The sequence below is a fragment of the Anolis carolinensis genome, unplaced genomic scaffold (assembly GCF_035594765.1).
Source record: "Anolis carolinensis isolate JA03-04 unplaced genomic scaffold, rAnoCar3.1.pri scaffold_10, whole genome shotgun sequence".
NCBI classification, from domain to species: Eukaryota; Metazoa; Chordata; class Lepidosauria; order Squamata; family Dactyloidae; genus Anolis; species Anolis carolinensis.
Window position 1 is genome coordinate 28266844 of NW_026943821.1, and position 17040 is coordinate 28283883.

Genomic DNA, 17040 nt, shown 5'->3' on the forward strand with positions numbered 1-17040 from the left:
GCTCAAACAGTGATGAATCTGGACCAAACTTGGCACAAATACTAATGTGCCCAAATGTGAATACTGGTGGACTTTGCGGAAAATAGACCTTGACATTTGGGAGTTGCAGTTGCTGGATTTATAGTTCAATTTATATACAATCAAAGGGCATTCTGAACTCCACCAATGATGGAATTGAACCAATCTTGGCATACAGAATTCCCATGACAAACAGAAAATATTGGAAGGATTTGGGAGGAATTGACAGTCTTTGGCGACACCGCCCTCGTGACCCCTCCCCCAGGGGTCCCGACCCCCAGGTTGAGAAATGCTGTAGTGAGTGATCCCTGGGAGCCTCGCCGTTCAACAACTAATTCAGTGGATCTCTAGGAAGCATGGAACGTGTTGATTGGATGAGTCCTTAAAACCGGAGATTGCAAAATTGGTAAATAAATACGTTATTGGGGAGAAGTATATAGGCATTTTCTGTTCAAAATGAATTGGCAACTGGAAAAAAATTCATTTGTGTGAGACGGTGATGATTTTTCACAACCACAGCATTGTCATTCAGATAAATTTTCAAAGTGTGGATCATGGAATAACAACTCCCTTTAAATGTCCTCTGCCTCCTGAGTGAGAGGTTTGGGTCGTATTTCCAGAATAGGACGGCGCTCGCCTGGCTCTTCCATCAAGCCGCTCCCCATGCCGAAAAGCAGTCTCTCCTCTCCGGGCTGCCCATCTCGCCTCCACCTGTGCGCCTGAACCTGGCTCCTCTTCTCTTCTCCAAAGTCCCCTTAATGTGTCGAGAGAGGCTGCCTGCACCGCATGCACACACGCACACTCTCCGCTCCCCCTGTGCTCCATGGCCTGTGCTCTATGGGCTTCATTAACATGCAGATTAGCACAATCTGACTGACTCGTTTAGCTGCTCCTTCTTTCAAACAGTCACGCAACAATGGAAATGTTAATCAGGTTCTAGAAATGGATGGCACTTCTGCTCTATTTGTGAGAGAACGCAGGCACCGCCAAGCAGCGCTTGGGAATTCAATCCTCACTCAGTCCTTACTCAACCCTCATTCCCACGCAGTTGAGCAAAGGTCCCTTCCTCTCTGGACTTTGGCCCGCCCTGCAGGTCTCCTGGAGCTGAAGTCCAAAACACCGGGAGTCCCGAAGGAGACTCAGGGCGGATCACAATGCACATACACATGGCAAACATTCAGTTCCATTCTTAGACATACAACATATAGACAGACACAGAGGCAATTTCACATTTTCCAGCTTCATGAGGGTATGCTCAATTCTGGCCACAGGGGGAGCTGCTGCTTCACCGTCCACTTGTGACACTGAGTCCTTGATGGAGTACTTCCTCATTCCTTTCTGCCCGCTGCTGGAAGGTTTTATGGTGTTGTAAATTAGTTAAATTAGCCTCCCCACATTAAGCGGTGCCTAGAATTTTCTACTCAACAGATGCAACTGTTTTTCGAGCTGCTTAGGTGGGCAGCGAGCTGGGCTATTACCGGTTGGGAGCTCAATCCAACGTGGGCTTTGATCCCATGACCTCGGGGAGTAGTAATTTATTGCAGCTGGCTACTAACCAGCTGCACCATAGCCTGATCCAAAATAGAGGGCTCTCCTTGGACCAATCCTTTCATGTTTTTATTAAAAACCCTGAGACCCCAAAAGACCCAAAACCTGTGGGCAAGGAAAGGTGTTGCTGGTTCCTACAGAAGCCTAATTCATCTCCCTTCCACAGGTGAATTTTGGCTTGTATCTGCAAGTTGCACAAGCACATGTATATATACACACACCACAACACCTATTGCCACACATTATTTTGCGAGCCCAGAGCCATTGCCCTCCCCAGGCTCAGGCTGGCAAGAGTAAAGTCATGAGCACCCATCAATCTAAGGGCCCTACTCACATCCCTTTCCTCCACGGATCCACCAAAGAACAGCCACGAACTTCAACCTAAGCAAAGACCTGGAAACCAATCGGGAGCAATGGCAAACAGCACACTACGTCGGGTTGAGAGCACAGACTCTCAACCAAAGGGAATGCAGCCTCTGGTCTTTGCCTTCACCTTGCCCTGTCTTATTCTGAATTGCAGCCAGACATACTGGGAACCTCAACCCATGCTTCAGTGGAGCTGAAATCACATGTATGTGTCTGGGGCACATTTGGAGAGAACCAACCTCTTTTAATCCTTTCTATTTTGGAGCAAGCCACACTGAGTCTCATTCTGGTGTTTCCTTTATGCCCACATTTTGGGTATTGTCCTCCTTCTAGTCAACAGGCTTCTGTTTCTTCTTCCTCTTCTTCTTCCTCCTCCTCCTCTTCTTCTTCTTCTTCTTCTTCTTCTTCTTCTTCTTCTTCTTCTTCTTCTTCTTCTTCTTCTTCCGCTTCCGCTTCCGCTTCCTCTTCTTCTTCTTCTTCTTCTTCTTCTTCTTCTGCTTCTGCTTCTGCTTCTTCTTCCTCTTCCGCTTCCTCTTCCTCTTCTTCTTCTGCTTCTTCTTCCTCTTCCGCTTCCGCTTCCTCTTCCTCATCTGCTTCTGCTTCTGCTTCCGCTTCCTCTTCTTCTTCTTCTTCTGCTTCTGCTTCTTCTTCCTCTTCCGCTTCCGCTTCCTCTTCTGCTTCTGCTTCTGCTTCCTCTTCTTCTTCTTCTTCTTCTTCTTCTTCTTCTTCTTCTTCTTCTGCTTCCGCTTCCGCTTCTTCTTCTTCTTCTGCTTCTGCTTCTTCTTCCTCTTCCGCTTCCGCTTCCTCTTCTTCTTCTTCTTCTTCTTCTTCTTCTGCTTCTGCTTCTGCTTCTTCTTCCTCTTCCGCTTCCTCTTCCTCTACCTCTTCTTCTTCTGCTTCTGCTTCTTCTTCCTCTTCCGCTTCCGCTTCCTCTTCCTCATCTTCTTCTGCTTCTGCTTCTGCTTCCTCTTCTTCTACTTCTTCTTCTTCTTCTTCTTCTGCTTCTGCTTCTGCTTCCGCTTCTTCTTCTTCTTCTTCTTCTGCTTCTGCTTCTTCTTCCTCTTCCGCTTCCTCTTCCTCTTTTTCTTCTTCTTCTGCTTCTGCTTCTTCTTCCTCTTCCGCTTCCTCTTCCTCTTCCTCTTCTTCTTCTGCTTCTGCTTCTGCTTCTGCTTCTTCTGCTCAGGACATTTTACAGCTGGAGAATTCCTTCGGCGTGAGCATCAGGAGCCGGTCTAATTGCTCCCTCTCTGCTCCGACTTTGCCATTTTAATGGCTGCGCTCGCTCAGCTGGCAATGTCAAGTGTCTCCCTTTTGCTCTTGGCCTCGAAGGCCAGGCACAGCTTGCCTTTACCACTATTTAATGTGCGCAGGGGTGAGCATGGCACACATTGCGGCCTTTGGAGAAATCAAAAAGCGGTGTGGGAGGCGAGGGGGAGGGGAGGGAACTCGGCAGAGGAGGAGGAGGAGGAGGAGGCCATGAGGAACGGCCTGCACAGTCTGCTGCACACGCCTTGTTAACAGAGTCAGGGTGAGCACTGGCTTCCAAGGAAATGCCATCGCATCTCCTGGGCCTTGGTGGCTACAGCCTCGGCTGCTCTCGTACATACCACATCATGAGCACTTGTCGCTCGCTCCAGGGCAGGGGCTGCAGCCTGCAACCTGTTCTGGCCTCCAAGGCGGATTCAGATGCTAACCACCTAGCAGCATTATACTGCTACATTCAGGCTTGGTGGTCACAGCATGCCACTGGGAACATTATCTTTTCAGAGTGCATTTGGTAGGCTCCTCCAGCAAACCATCTATGGTAGGCATGGGCCAACTTCGGCCTTCCCTCCAAGTGTTTTGCACTAAAACTCCCACCATTCCTAACAGCAGGTAGGAGTTGAAGACCAAAACACTTGGAAGGAAGGCTGAATTTGGCCCATGCCTGGTCTGTGGCCATATAGGATTGTAGCAGGCATGGGCAAGCTTGGGCCCTGCCGGTGTTTTGGGCTTCAACTCCCACCATTCCTGGCCTCAGGCCCCTTCCTTTTCCCCCTTGGGCCCAACCAAGAAGTCATGAAGTCATCCCTTTGACACCTGGGCAAACTTTGGCCCTCCCGCCGGGTGTTTTGGACTTCAACTCCCACCATTCCTTACAGCCTCAGGCCCTTTCCTTTCCCCCCTCATCCGCTTAAGCCGCTTAATTTAACTTAATTTATGACACCATAAAAAACTGCTGGCGGGGTACGAAGAACAGGTGGAAGTGCTACCACCAAAAAGGAGTCAATTTCACGCAGCAGCTCCCCCTGTGACCGGAATCGAGCATCACCCTCATGAAGCCGGAAGCTGGAAAAATATTAAATTACCTCTGTGTCTGTCTGTATATGTTGTATGTCTAATAATGGTACTGAATGTTTGCCATGTATATGTGCATTGTGATATGCCCTGAGAAGGAAGGACGGAATATAAATACTGCAAATTAATTAATTAATTAATTAATATCTGATACTGACAAAAAATAAGAAAATATACTTAAAATTGATTGAAATAGAAATCTCGGATCAGAACATTTAGAAAGCAGCAAAACTAAATATTTCTTCTTAATGATTTGCAACGATTTGGGGGTGGTGGGCAGCGGATCAGGCGCCCTTATGAGAAACATAGTAAGGATGTAGTTAGTCAGCAGCTGAGCCGAGGCTGGTTTCTTTCTCTGGGTTATTTTTCCTTTCTGTACCTGAAATAAAGGATGTGGGAGAGAGAGAGAGAGAGGCGCATTGTGTGCCTAGAGGGCAGTGGAGCAATTTTGACTTTAAAAGATGAGAGAGGGAGCGAGGAAGAGAATGCTTGAGAGAAGTGAGCTTTAACAACTCCTGATCCAGTCCCTGGGCATTCATTAATGTTTCATGGTGCTTTCAATTATTGCCTCCTCTGCCACCGCCATCATCTGTCTCTTCAAATAGACAGTATAATAACCACTCAAGCAGAAATCCACGGCTGCCTGCCCATCATCTCCCCGTCACACGGCTCCCGCCCGCCCAGCCAGCGCCATGCGCTTCCCCGAAATCGCTCCCGGTGTGTCTGAAGGGGCTCGCCCACCCACCCACCCACCCACCCAGCACCACATGCATGGGCCTGGGCGCAGGGAAGGGGTCTGGCCCGGCTGGCAATGTGCTGTGCAGTCTCCCACATTGCCAGTTCGCCTTCTTCCTTCCCTTCCTCCAGTATTTTTTCTACAATCCCCTTCTGTGGTCTGATATAGGCACGCGGCTCACTTTGACAGCTTACATGCTGGAGGCTGGAAAGGCTTTGAAGGATACAATGAAATGGATGTTCTCTTGTTGCCATTTACATATATGACAGTCTATTTCCTTGCAGATATTTAAAGCAGTATCCTTTCCGTCTCCTCCAGAGTTTGCACCAAGTTCACCCCTGGAGCTCAAGGGTGAGTGAGGATCACATGGCCCTCAACAGCGATGGTTGGAACACAACTTCCAGCAATCCTCATCATTGCCTGCACTTGATAGTGTTGGGGTAATCTCTGAGCGGTTAGACTCAATTTAACCCTCTTTGGGGGAGATTCCACCAAAATGTAGCAGAGAAGCAAAAGTAAACTTCCAAATGCAGCAGTTACTTACATGCGGTGAGCAAAGAGAAGCCTTTGTCTATTTAGGATTGCAATGACTGCAGAGTCTCAGTAAAAGTTCAAAAAGCATTTATTCAGGTAAAAAGAACTCCATTGTAGATAGAAAGGCTTGGGAGCTGTCTAGTCTACTCTAGACTAGTTTCTAAGGAAAAATAAGAAAGGAAAAATAACAAACATCTAAATAGTTACATCTTGCCTGGAGGGACAGCAAGATGCTGTTGTTAGTTTGAAGAACAAAGGGAGAAGAGAGAACCAAAATGGTTCCAATCTCATGGTCCAGTTTATTGGGGCCATAAAAGACATTCTGACCAATGGGAAGTTAGTGTCCCTAAAGATTCACATTTCTACTAACTTCAAAGTAAGGGATGTGACGAAAACAGGATAGAAAGAGGGGAAACACAGTAAAGCCTGTCTAGGCATGCTTTGGAAACAGGGACAGGATTCCCTCAATCTAACTCTATCATCTATCTGACTACATTTAGACTTGAGTAGTCCAGGGTGATTCCCAACAGATAGGATGGCTGGGATTGAGCAGACAGCTGATGCTTTTTGTCACCACAATGAGCTCAGGATGCTTGTTCATTCAACTTGAGGCTGAGAGTCTGTCGTTCCCGTGGAAGAGAAGGCCCAGCAAACATGAATTTGTTCATTCTCCGAGTGGGCAGCCAAGCCCGTGATTGTCTAGCATGGCCACCTTGCCTTTTGGGTCTCACACCCTTTGCTTCATATGGAACGGGGCACTTGGGTTAATCAGGGCTCATCAGCAAATCCACGTCGCCGTTCCCTCCAGGTTCGTGCCCTGCGGCTGATGGGTCTAACCACGAGCCGTCTTCCTTCCCTCCTCGGGAATCTCCTGCTGAAGGCCGTGATGTCAGGGAAACCCCCAGCCAATCCTGGTGCGAATCCTAGCCTGTGTCTCTTTTCAGCCAATCAGGGAAAGGAGTGGGAAGTCTGAATAGCTATCAGAACTGTATAAAATGTCAAGCATGCTTTCATGAATTTGTACTTGAATCTTTTGAAGCGTATTGCTTGTACTTGCATCCTTTCTGGCCGAATCGTAATAAACCTCGGTAGCGTTGCCTTCAACCCGGAGTGCCTACACCCTGTCCTGGCTGATCTGGTTTAGCGAAGGCTCTCCGGGCATGGACCTCTCTATCCTCGGTTCTAGCTGTAATCACTACAATGTCATTGGGGGTTAATTCAAAATGCTTATTTGTTTATTGACATCACCAAGCCCTACCTCCTGAGCCTCAGCAAATATGCAAAGCATTCCTTGCCTAGTTCTCATGTGGTGAGAGTCAGCAGTGTCCAAATGTTTCTTCTGGCTTGGAAGAAAACTCACTAACTTTTTTACTCCAAGACCAGAATACGAGACATCAGACGGATTGGTCCTCACTAAAAGGTTACCTTCTGGAGAGAGAAAAAACAGATTTGTTCAGGACAGTTGGATCAGATTACAGATTAGCTAGAAAATGATAAGCAAAGATAGACACAAAAGGGAATACGGCAAGGGGGGCTATGGAAATTTAAGGGACAGAGAAGAAGAAAAATAAACAAAAATAAACAAAAAGAATAAGAAGAAGGAGGAGGAGGAGGAGGAGGAGGAGAAGAAGAAGAAGTACAGTAGAGTTATCCAACACTCGTTTATCCAACATTCTGGATTATCCAACACATTTTTGTAGTCAATGTTTTCGAGACATCATGATATTTTGGTGGTAAATTCGTAAATACAGTAATTACTACATAGCATTACTGGGCATTGAACTACTTTTTCTGTAAAATTTGTTGTCTAACATGATGTTTTGGTGCTTAATTTGTAAAATCGTAACCTAATTTGATGTTTAATAGGCTTTTCCTTAATCTTTCCTTATTATCCAACATATTTGCTTATCCAAGGTTCTGCCGGCCATTTAGCTTGGATAAGCGAGACTCTACTGTAGTAGTAGTAGTAGTTAAATCCACTGTGGAATGGCCTGGAGGGTTATCCATCCCTCAAATTTATTATTTAAGGTCTTTCTTTCTCTTTTTTCCCTTTCCCTTCTTCCCTTGTCTTCTCTTCCTCTTTCTTTCTTTCTTTCTTTCTTTCTTTCTTTCTTTCTTTCTTTCTTTCTTTCTTTCTTTCTTTCTTTCTTTCTTTCTTTCTTTCTTCCTTCCTTCCTTCCTTCCTTCCTTCCTTCCTTCCTTCCTTCCTTCCTTCCTTTCTCTCTCTTTTCTCTTTCCCCCTTTCTTTCCCTACTGCCAGCTTGGATACTCTCAATGTATCCAAGCCATTCTCTATTTTATGTATGTTTGGAAAAAACTTTATGCAATAAAGATTTTTTTTTTAAAAAAAAGAAAGAAATATAACCCCCCCCCCCCCCCAATCCACAAAAGACCCCAACTTTCTCATAAAGAATATTTCTATTGGTGAAGGCTAGCTGTGTCCCATTCCACCCGTCTGAATCCTCTCCAAGCCCAGACTGGGATCTGCAGGAGTAAGATTTATGGGAAGGTAATCTGGCCTGTTAATACCCTTTTCGCTCTGTACCTTAGGAAAGGAAGAAGTTACTTTCGGTGATCTTCGCAGGTGAAGAGCAACGGCGAGGTTTTGAAGCGACTTGCGCGCCACATAGTCCCTGGGTTCCTAAGCAACCAGTGCTCAAATCATGCCAAGAGGAAGAAGAGAAACTAAAATTTTGCTTGCAAAACCACGTGAGCGAGTTGTATGTTGTCGGAATCGTTCATGGGGTTTTTTTTTAAAGATCTTTTCATCCCTATTTGGGTCTTTCTGGGAGATATATTTTGATGTTTGATGTTGAGCTCTTTGGGAAAACAGTCTCTAAATCAGGCATGGGAAAACTTGGGCATTCCCTCCAGGTGTTTTGGACTCCAACTCCCACCATTCCTGGCCTCAGGCCCTTTCCTTTCTCCCCTCACACCCGACCAAGAACTCATGAAATCATCCCTTTGACACCTGGGCAAATTTGGGCATTCCTTCCAGGTGTTTTGGACTCCAACTCCCACCATTCCTGGCCTCAGGCCCTTTCCTTTCTCCCCTCGCACCCGACCAAGAACTCATGAAATCATCCCTTTGACACCTGGGCAAATTTGGGCCTTCTGTCCAGGTGTTTTGGACTCCAACTCCCACCATTCCTGGCTTCAGGCCCTTTCCTTTCCCCCCTCGGACCCGACCAAGAACTCATGAAATCATCCCTTTGACACCTGGGCAAATTTGGGCATTCCCTCCAGGTGTTTTGGACTCCAACTCCCACCATCCCTGGCCTCAGGCCCTTTCCTTTCCCCCCTCGGACCCGATCAAGAACTCATGAAATCATCCCTTTGACACCTGGGCAAATTTGGGCATTCCCTCCAGGTGTTTTGGACTCCAACTCCCACCATCCCTGGCCTCAGGCCCTTTCCTTTCCCCCCTCGGACCCGACCAAGAACTCATGAAATCATCCCTTTGACACCTGGGCAAATTTGGGCATTCCCTCCAGGTGTTTTGGACTCCAACTCCCACCATCCCTGGCCTCAGGCCCTTTCCTTTCCCCCCTCGGACCCGACCAAGAACTCATGAAATCATCCCTTTGACACCTGGGCAAATTTGGGCATTCCCTCCAGGTGTTTTGGACTCCAACTCCCACCATCCCTGGCCTCAGGCCCTTTCCTTTTCCCCCTCGGACCCGATCAAGAACTCATGAAATCATCCCTTTGACACCTGGGCAAATTTGGGCCTTCTGTCCAGGTGTTTTGTACTCCAACTCCCACCATTCCTGGCCTCAGGCCCCTTCCTTTTCCCCCTCAGCCGCTTTCCTTTCCCAGGGATGGTGGGAGTTGAAATCCAAAACACCTGGACGGAAGGCCCAAGTTTACCATGCCTGATCGAAATGCATTCTCCTTGTAAACACGAAATCTTCCTTTCTTCTCTTCCTCGCTTTGTCTGTCTGTCACCCTCTGAATTCCAGTTTAGCGACGTGAGTTTCAAATATTAATCCCCAAAGTGAGGTTTGCATCGTGCACGTCACACCACCTTTCCCGTAACTCACTTATTTTGCATCTTCTCCTCTTTTTCTGTGTTAATAAAATGCATGTGTGTATCTACAGTGCAGAGAAAAACCAATATGCATGAGCACATCCGCATTCTGCCCTCAAAATGTTCTATTAATACACCATCTGAAAAATTCTTTGAATCTGTTTAAATGCCTTCAAACAGATTCGGATTTTTTTTTTCCAGCAAGGGTGCTTTCAAGCAGATTCGGATTGTTTTTAAAGGAGTGTTTCATCGATCCGCACACACGTTCACTCTACAGTCATGGAATATGAGGATTCCGCACACTAGGAGCACTATGTAACATAAAATGCTACATTTACACACACACACACACACACACACACACACACACACACACACACACACATATATATATATATATATATATATATATATATATATATAGGGTAATGAAATTTCGGCCTAGGACAAAACAACAAAACTACACATCCCAGAAACACTAAACTTGGCAGCACAACCTCTCATCCATGCCTCTACGTTCATACAACAAAAAAAGAAAAAGAAAAATTAAGTCCTAATTAGAGGGAGAGGAATAGTTGTTTTTATCCAATTGCTGCCAGTTAGAAGGCTAAGCCCCGCCCACTTGGTCTCCTAGCAACCCACTCAGCCCAGGGGACAGGCAGAGTTAGGCCTCACTTAGGCCTCTTCCACACTGCCTATAAAATACAGATTATCTGATTTGAACTGGATTATATGACAGTGTAGACTCAAGGCCCTTCCACACAGCTATATAACCCATTTATAATGGACTTAATGTAAGGTAAAACCTTTACCCTTTACCTTAACTACCACAAAATCCTCAATACTATTTCCCATACCACCATACTTTGCCACAGCAACGCGTGGCCGGGCACAGCTAGTATATATATATATAAATGTAATGTGCATTTCTCCCATGGAGTAAACAACAAAACCACTGAACCAAATCACACCAAATTTGGCCACAAAAGACATAGTAATCCAATCTATGTCTTTCAATTTTAAAAACCTAGAAAAATAAAGTCCAAATTACAGAGGACGAGGAAGAGACGTTCTTCCCCTGGCTACCAGTCAGAAGGGTAGGCCCCGCCCCTTTAGGCCCCGCCCCCTTTGTGTCATAGCCACCCCCTCAGCCACAATGGCGCCTGGGGGACAGGCAGGGTTCACTTAGACTTCTTCCACACTGCCTATAAAAAAGAGATTATCTGGTATGAACTGGGTTATATGGCAGTGTAGACTCAAAGCACTTCCAAATAACCAGAATGCCAAAAGGAACAACCAAAATATTGTATATTCACAAGCTTTAGGAAATAACATATAATAACTACCACCAGTTCCTCAATACTTTATTTCCCATACCACCATACTTCGCCACAGCAACACATGGCTGGGCACAGCTAGTAAAACATAAAATTCCACACTATGTAACATAAAATGCAGCTCAGCAAAGGACAAGACATTCCCACTTGCCTCCAACAGACAGGAGTCCCTTCTCCCACCCTGGACATCATTCTACGGGGGGGGGGGGGGGGATATATATATATATATATATATATATATATATATATATATTCTAAACCCGACTTGCCTAGTTTCCAACAGACCTCACAACCTCTGAGGATGCCTGCGATAGATGCGGGTGAAACGTCAGGAGAGAATGCTTCTGGAACATGACCAGACAGCCCAGGAAACTCACAGCAACCCAGTAAAATAAAAAATCTTTCATGTTCAATTTAGTTTTTAAACACATATTTGTTTATCTACAAATATAATTAAGTAATGCAATTGTGAGTGGTATTAGTAGGAAAGGTTTGGAATGTAACATGGATGGATAACACCCACAAAGCATCCAGAAATACAAGGTGGGACAACTGCAGAATTGGTGGGAAAACGGGCAGCGTTCCAAGGCCATTCCTTTTTCTCTTTTGCAGCTGATCTGTTTTCCAAGTTGCTGCTAAAACGTCCCAAATGATAATTGCCTCCCATCTATCTTCTTCTATAATCAGCATATCATCAATTATGTGCTGCTGGCCTATCTGTAAATATTGTGATGTCCCAACATATTTTCTGCTTCTCATTTCCCTTTGCAAGAAACTTTAATATTCCTCTTTCTCGGAAATCATCACGTCTTGGCCTGATTAACATGTAATGCTTTCTGTGAATGTAAGCAATGAACCATTTCAGGCGTGAAAAAAGTCACTCTACTATGATTTTTTAAAAACCTGTTTCTGTTTCCTTTTCCTCCCCAAAAGCCGGGTTCCCTCTTGAGAAAACTTCTGTTTCCAGCTCATTGGCATTCTCATGCAGGATGATGTTAGCCTTGTGTCTTCAATGGTGATCTGCTTGTTATTCTAGTAGGAATGCCTCTGGGTTCGTGGATATTTTAAGCTTTAGTACTTTTTCAATAGTTTTCTGAATCCCGATCCCAACGTTTTTTGCCTTCTTGCAGGACCACCACATATGGAAACACGATCCCGCTGCTTGTTTGCATTTCCAACACGTGTTTATCAATTGTGGCTGCATTTCGGCTATTTTGACAGGTGTCATGTAGGATTGATAAAACATTTTGTAGCTATTTTCCAGAAGGGAGGAGTTTCTGAATATTTTTATTTTTACTCTCCAGGGGTGTTAGACGTGAGAGTCTTGATTGATTGGTGGATGCAGCCATCAAGGATAGATCCATCCCGGTGCCGGACGTCCCAAGAGGCACCAAAGGGCCCGATCCCACCCACCTGTCCCGCCAGGTGCCCCTCTTGACAGACGGGCGGGAGACCCCGTCCCTTGAATCCCGGCCGGGGTCTGCCTGAGGAACAACGGCCCCTCGCTCTCCCCTTCAGCCAGTGTAATTTCCTCTCCTAATCCCTATAAAGGCTAAGATATTCAAATGTGGTATTTTGAAGCCTAATCAATGTACTAAAGATGTTCTAGCGCCACTCAGATTTAATTTGATCCCTCTGCTCGCTTTGTGGGGCTTTTAATCAAAGAGAGGTTGCAATTAGGTTAATGTCAGGGGTCACTTGGAAGGGCTCGCCTCCATTCAACGCTGAGATTGAAATGGAGATCTTCCAAAACAAAGGGCGGAGCTGCAGGGAAAAAAAAGGGGGGGATCTGCAGGACGCCTCGTCCCTCCTTCACAAACCAACAAGACAACAAAGATGGGAAACCGTCAGACAATGATTCCTTGCAGCACGTCCAGGTCAAAACGTGGGAGCCGCCTTTACTTTTCTTAAAACTTCCATCAACTGAATGATTTGGGGTGTCATTAAAATCCAATAAGCTAACTGGGAATGAGTGGCCCTCACCGGCATTGTAAATGGAGATGGAAATGATAGCGTAACAGTATGGTTGCATGCATGTATGACACACACATGCTTCTCCCTCAGCCTTGTTTCATAGCAAACATCACACAGCAACAGGTACGAATGGATTGCCTTGGAGGCCAGTGGACCATCTTAGGGCATCTTTCAGGAGGGCTTTAGCTGTGTATAGCTGGCAGACAGTGGTCCTTTCAAACTCTGTGTGATTCCACCTGTAAGATGAGGGAGGGAATAAGGCGGAGGAAGGCTGCACTGATTGGCCCTCATGAACAGCCAGGCATTTCAGCTTCACACTTGACTTCCTTTTCTTTCTGAAATGTGCTCAGAACATTTGATAGAACATATACCATGCAACTGTGGAGAGGTCTACAGAGGAACCACCGCACGCAGCAGCATTGCCCAGACACGGATCAGGGAACATGAAGGGAGCTGCAGACGAGCTCAGCCAGAGAAGTCGGCCAGAGCAGAGCCCTTGGGGAACCCACCGGGACACAGGATATCATTCGAGAACACGGAAATGCTGGTCCATGTCAGGCTACACAGGGAAGCCACTGAATTCCACAAACATGTGGACAATGCCAACTGAAAGGAGGAACCATGAAAACGAACACAATCTGGCTAAAAGTATTAGAAAACTCTAAAATCAGGACAGTAAACAAAGAACATCACTCAGAAAACAGGGGAATTCCAGGCATGAAACAATCAGGGCCAGCTAACACCTCCCAACAAAGGATTCCCCCAGGCAGGAAGCAGACAGGCCCCTAAGCTGCAAGACCATTCAATGCTAATCAAGCTGAAGTTGGCCCAGGCCTGGACTATATGGCATAGAATGCTATAGGATATCTATAGGGGCATGAAGAGCAGCAAGGAGCGATGATGTTCTTGGATGCAGAGAAGGCATTTGATAACTTTTATAGGGTTTTTATGGATAGGTTGTTAGGAATGGTAGGAGTTGGAGTCCAAAACACCTGGAGGGAGGGCCCAAGTTGGCCTAGGCCTGGAATATATGGTACAGAATGCTATAGGATATCTATAGGGGCATGAAGAGCAGCAAGGGGCGATGATGTTCTTGGATGCAGAGAAGGCATTTGATAACTTTTATAGGGTTTTTATGGATAGGTTGTTAGGAATGGTAGGAGTTGGAGTCCAAAACACCTGGAGGGAGGGCCCAAGTTGGCCTAGGCCTGGAATATATGGTACAGAATGCTATAGGATATCTATAGGGGCATGAAGAGCAGCAAGGGGCGATGATGTTTTTGGATGCAGAGAAAGCATTCGATAACTTTTATATGATTTTTATGGATAGGCTGCTAGGAATGGTGGAAGTTGGAGTCCAAAACTCCTGTAGGGAAGGCCCAAAAAATATATTTTTTCCTAAGTTGGCCCACCAAAACAAACTTGAAGTCCAAAACACCTGAAGGGAAGGCCCAACAAATATATTTTTCCGAAGTTCTGTTTTTACTTCTCCGTTAGTGGGATTCTCACTCCTCACGTGCCAGATTCAAGGGGCTTGGGTGGTGGTTATGAAATGGTGAAGGGAAACCTGTTTTGCGGCAGGAGGAGAAACAGCTGCAGCACGTGGGACGGCACAGGAAGGAGGGAAGCAAGGAATAAATAATGCCTAATGGATTGGAGCAGGAATAAGAACACAACAAACCGGAGCGATGTATTAATCTGGAACGAAAGAGACAGGAAGGGTCTGTGTGGGAGAATTCCCAGCAGCAGCCAGAAGAATGACAAAAAGTTGGCCCGGAACTCCGGGCTTGGATCCACGCTGGAGGCCCAGTGAGGGTGCCATGTGCGGCTGGCAATATCCTGCGCTTGCGAGCCAAGATTTCAGAAGCCAGCTCTGGCAGCCTGGGCTCCTTCCCGTCCCCTGCAGATCTCCAGCCGAGAAGAGAACCTAAAGACGCATGCTGGCTACAGACAGGGATTGTCGAAGGAGGGCTGTCATGGCCGGAGTCACTGGGTCGCTGTGAGTTTTTCGGTCTGCCTGGCCATGTTCCAGAAGCATTCTCTCCTGACGTTTCGCCCACATCTGTGGCAGGCATTCTCAGACGTCTACATTTAAATGAGCTATTCCCTCTCAGTTATGTTTCCCGGTCCCACATGATGCCTCAGAAGCCTACTTGGAGGCCCTCTCGCAGGTGGGGCGCAATTACTTGAACCACCTTGGAGTCTAAGATCATCTTGGGGGGGGGGGGGGCTGCTCTCTGTATTTAATCTTAATTTAGTTTTACTTCAAGTTTATGTCTTTTATGTCCAGGGCACTAGGCAAGTGTCGTGTGTAATCCGCCTTGAGTTCCCCTTGGGGCTGAGAAAGGCGAGATATACCCTGTTTTCCCGAAAATAAGACAGTGTCTTATATTATTTTTTGCTCCCATAGATGTGCTAGGTCTTATTTTCAGGGGATGTCTTATTTTTCCATGGAGAAGAATTCACATTTATTGTTGAACAAAAAAAATGAACATTTATTCTATACTTGTACAGTAGTTGTCATCACAAACCAACATAACCAAACCAGACAAACTGTGACTCTTGTCAAGAATGTCTTGTTACTACCAATATTTCCATGTACAACTGGTATGTACATTTACCAATCTTGCATGCTCTGGTGCTTTGTTTGGCAGGCGCTGGGCATGCTTCCAAACAAAAACTTTGCTAGGTCTTACTTTCAGGGGAGGTCTTATATTTAGCAATTCAGCAAAACCTCTGCTAGGTCTTATTTTTTGGGGATGTCTTATTTTCAGGGAAACAGGGTAAATATGGTGAATAAATAAATAAATAAAACCTTGAGTGAAAACACCTTCTTGCTATGCGGACCACAAGGATGAGTTCTGGTTTATTCCCAGGCCTTCGGAGCCAACTCTTCTCTTTTGCTCGCCTTCCCTTTCATCTCCGCCTTCCATGTTCTCAGTTGAGTAGGCTTGACACCCAATGGTTTTGACGGATCTCTTCTACCCTCCAGAACATGGAAAGGACAATATCAGGGAAGTGGTCGGGATCAGGACGCGGGCAACTTGACGAAGAAGCAGATTGAAGTGGAGGAACCTTCTTCCCCGTTCCTCGCAACCTCAGAGGATGCCTGCCGTAGATGTGAGCGAAACGTCAGGAGAGAATGCTTCTGGAACATGGACATACAGCACAACAACCCCACAAGGATGAGTTCTGGTTTCTTCCCAGGCCTTTGGAGCCTACTCTTCTCTTTTGCTCGCCTTCCCTTTCATCTCCGCCTTCCATGTTCTCAGGTGAACAGGCTTGACACCCAATGGTTTTGACGGATCTCTTCTACCCTTCAGGACATGGCAAGGACAATATCAGGGAAGTGGTCGGGATCAGGACACGGACAACTTGACGAAGGAGCAGACTGAAGTGGGGGGCCCGTCCTCCGCCCCCTCCCTCCCTGCCTGCGTTTGCTTGCGCGGAGTTGAGGTTCTGATCTGTTGCGTGCGCTCTGATGAGGCGAGACTTGACACACTGTGCCAGAATAATGAAACGCAACACACATTAATAGGACCTCCCACTGTTTGATCGCTTCTGCTCCACTGGCCCCATTGAAGATTTCACTTTTCTCTTAACAGTCACAATAACAGAATGTGACATTAAGCCTTTTACAAGCAGCAATTTATTTTAAAATATTAGGGCACTCAAAACAGTATCCAGAATGTTAAATAAGATATGCATGAGATGGAAATCAGAGCAGCCAGGCTCGGAAGAGACAAGCCTGAGACAGGGAAGGCAGCGAGCTCCCCTTTTATTCTTAATTGCTGTTTAAGGCATAAAGACAGAGCTGAGCTTCAAGGGGAAGGAAGGAAGGAAGGAAGGAAGGAAGGAAGGAAGGAAGGAAGGAAGGAGGGAGGGAGGGAGGGAGGGAGGGAGGGAGGAAGGAAGGAAGGAAGGAAGGAAGGAGGGAGGGAGGGAGGGAGGGAGGGAGGGGGGAGGGAGGAAGGAAGGAAGGAAGGGAGGGAGGAAGGAAGGAGGGAGGAAGGAAGGAAGGAAGGGAGGGAGGGAGGAAGGAAGGAAGGAAAGAAGGAAGGAAGGAAGGAAGGAAGGAAGGAAGGAAGGAAGGAAGGAAGGAAGGAAGGAAGGAGAGGGCTTCTCGGCTTGCACTGCTCCCGCGCTGGAGTCTCTCTTGC

The 17040-nt window shown here is 46.4% G+C and overlaps 1 long non-coding RNA gene across 1 annotated transcript; it reads right to left on the minus strand.

The window, feature by feature from the left end:
- Positions 1 to 5609: 5609 nt before the first annotated feature.
- LOC134293877 (uncharacterized) lies at positions 5610 to 16744 on the minus strand. The gene is made up of 2 exons (XR_010000856.1): positions 8085 to 16744; positions 5610 to 6967 (listed from the first exon to the last, which is right to left on the minus strand). It is a non-coding gene; the product is annotated as an uncharacterized LOC134293877 (long non-coding RNA).
- Positions 16745 to 17040: the final 296 nt, after the last annotated feature.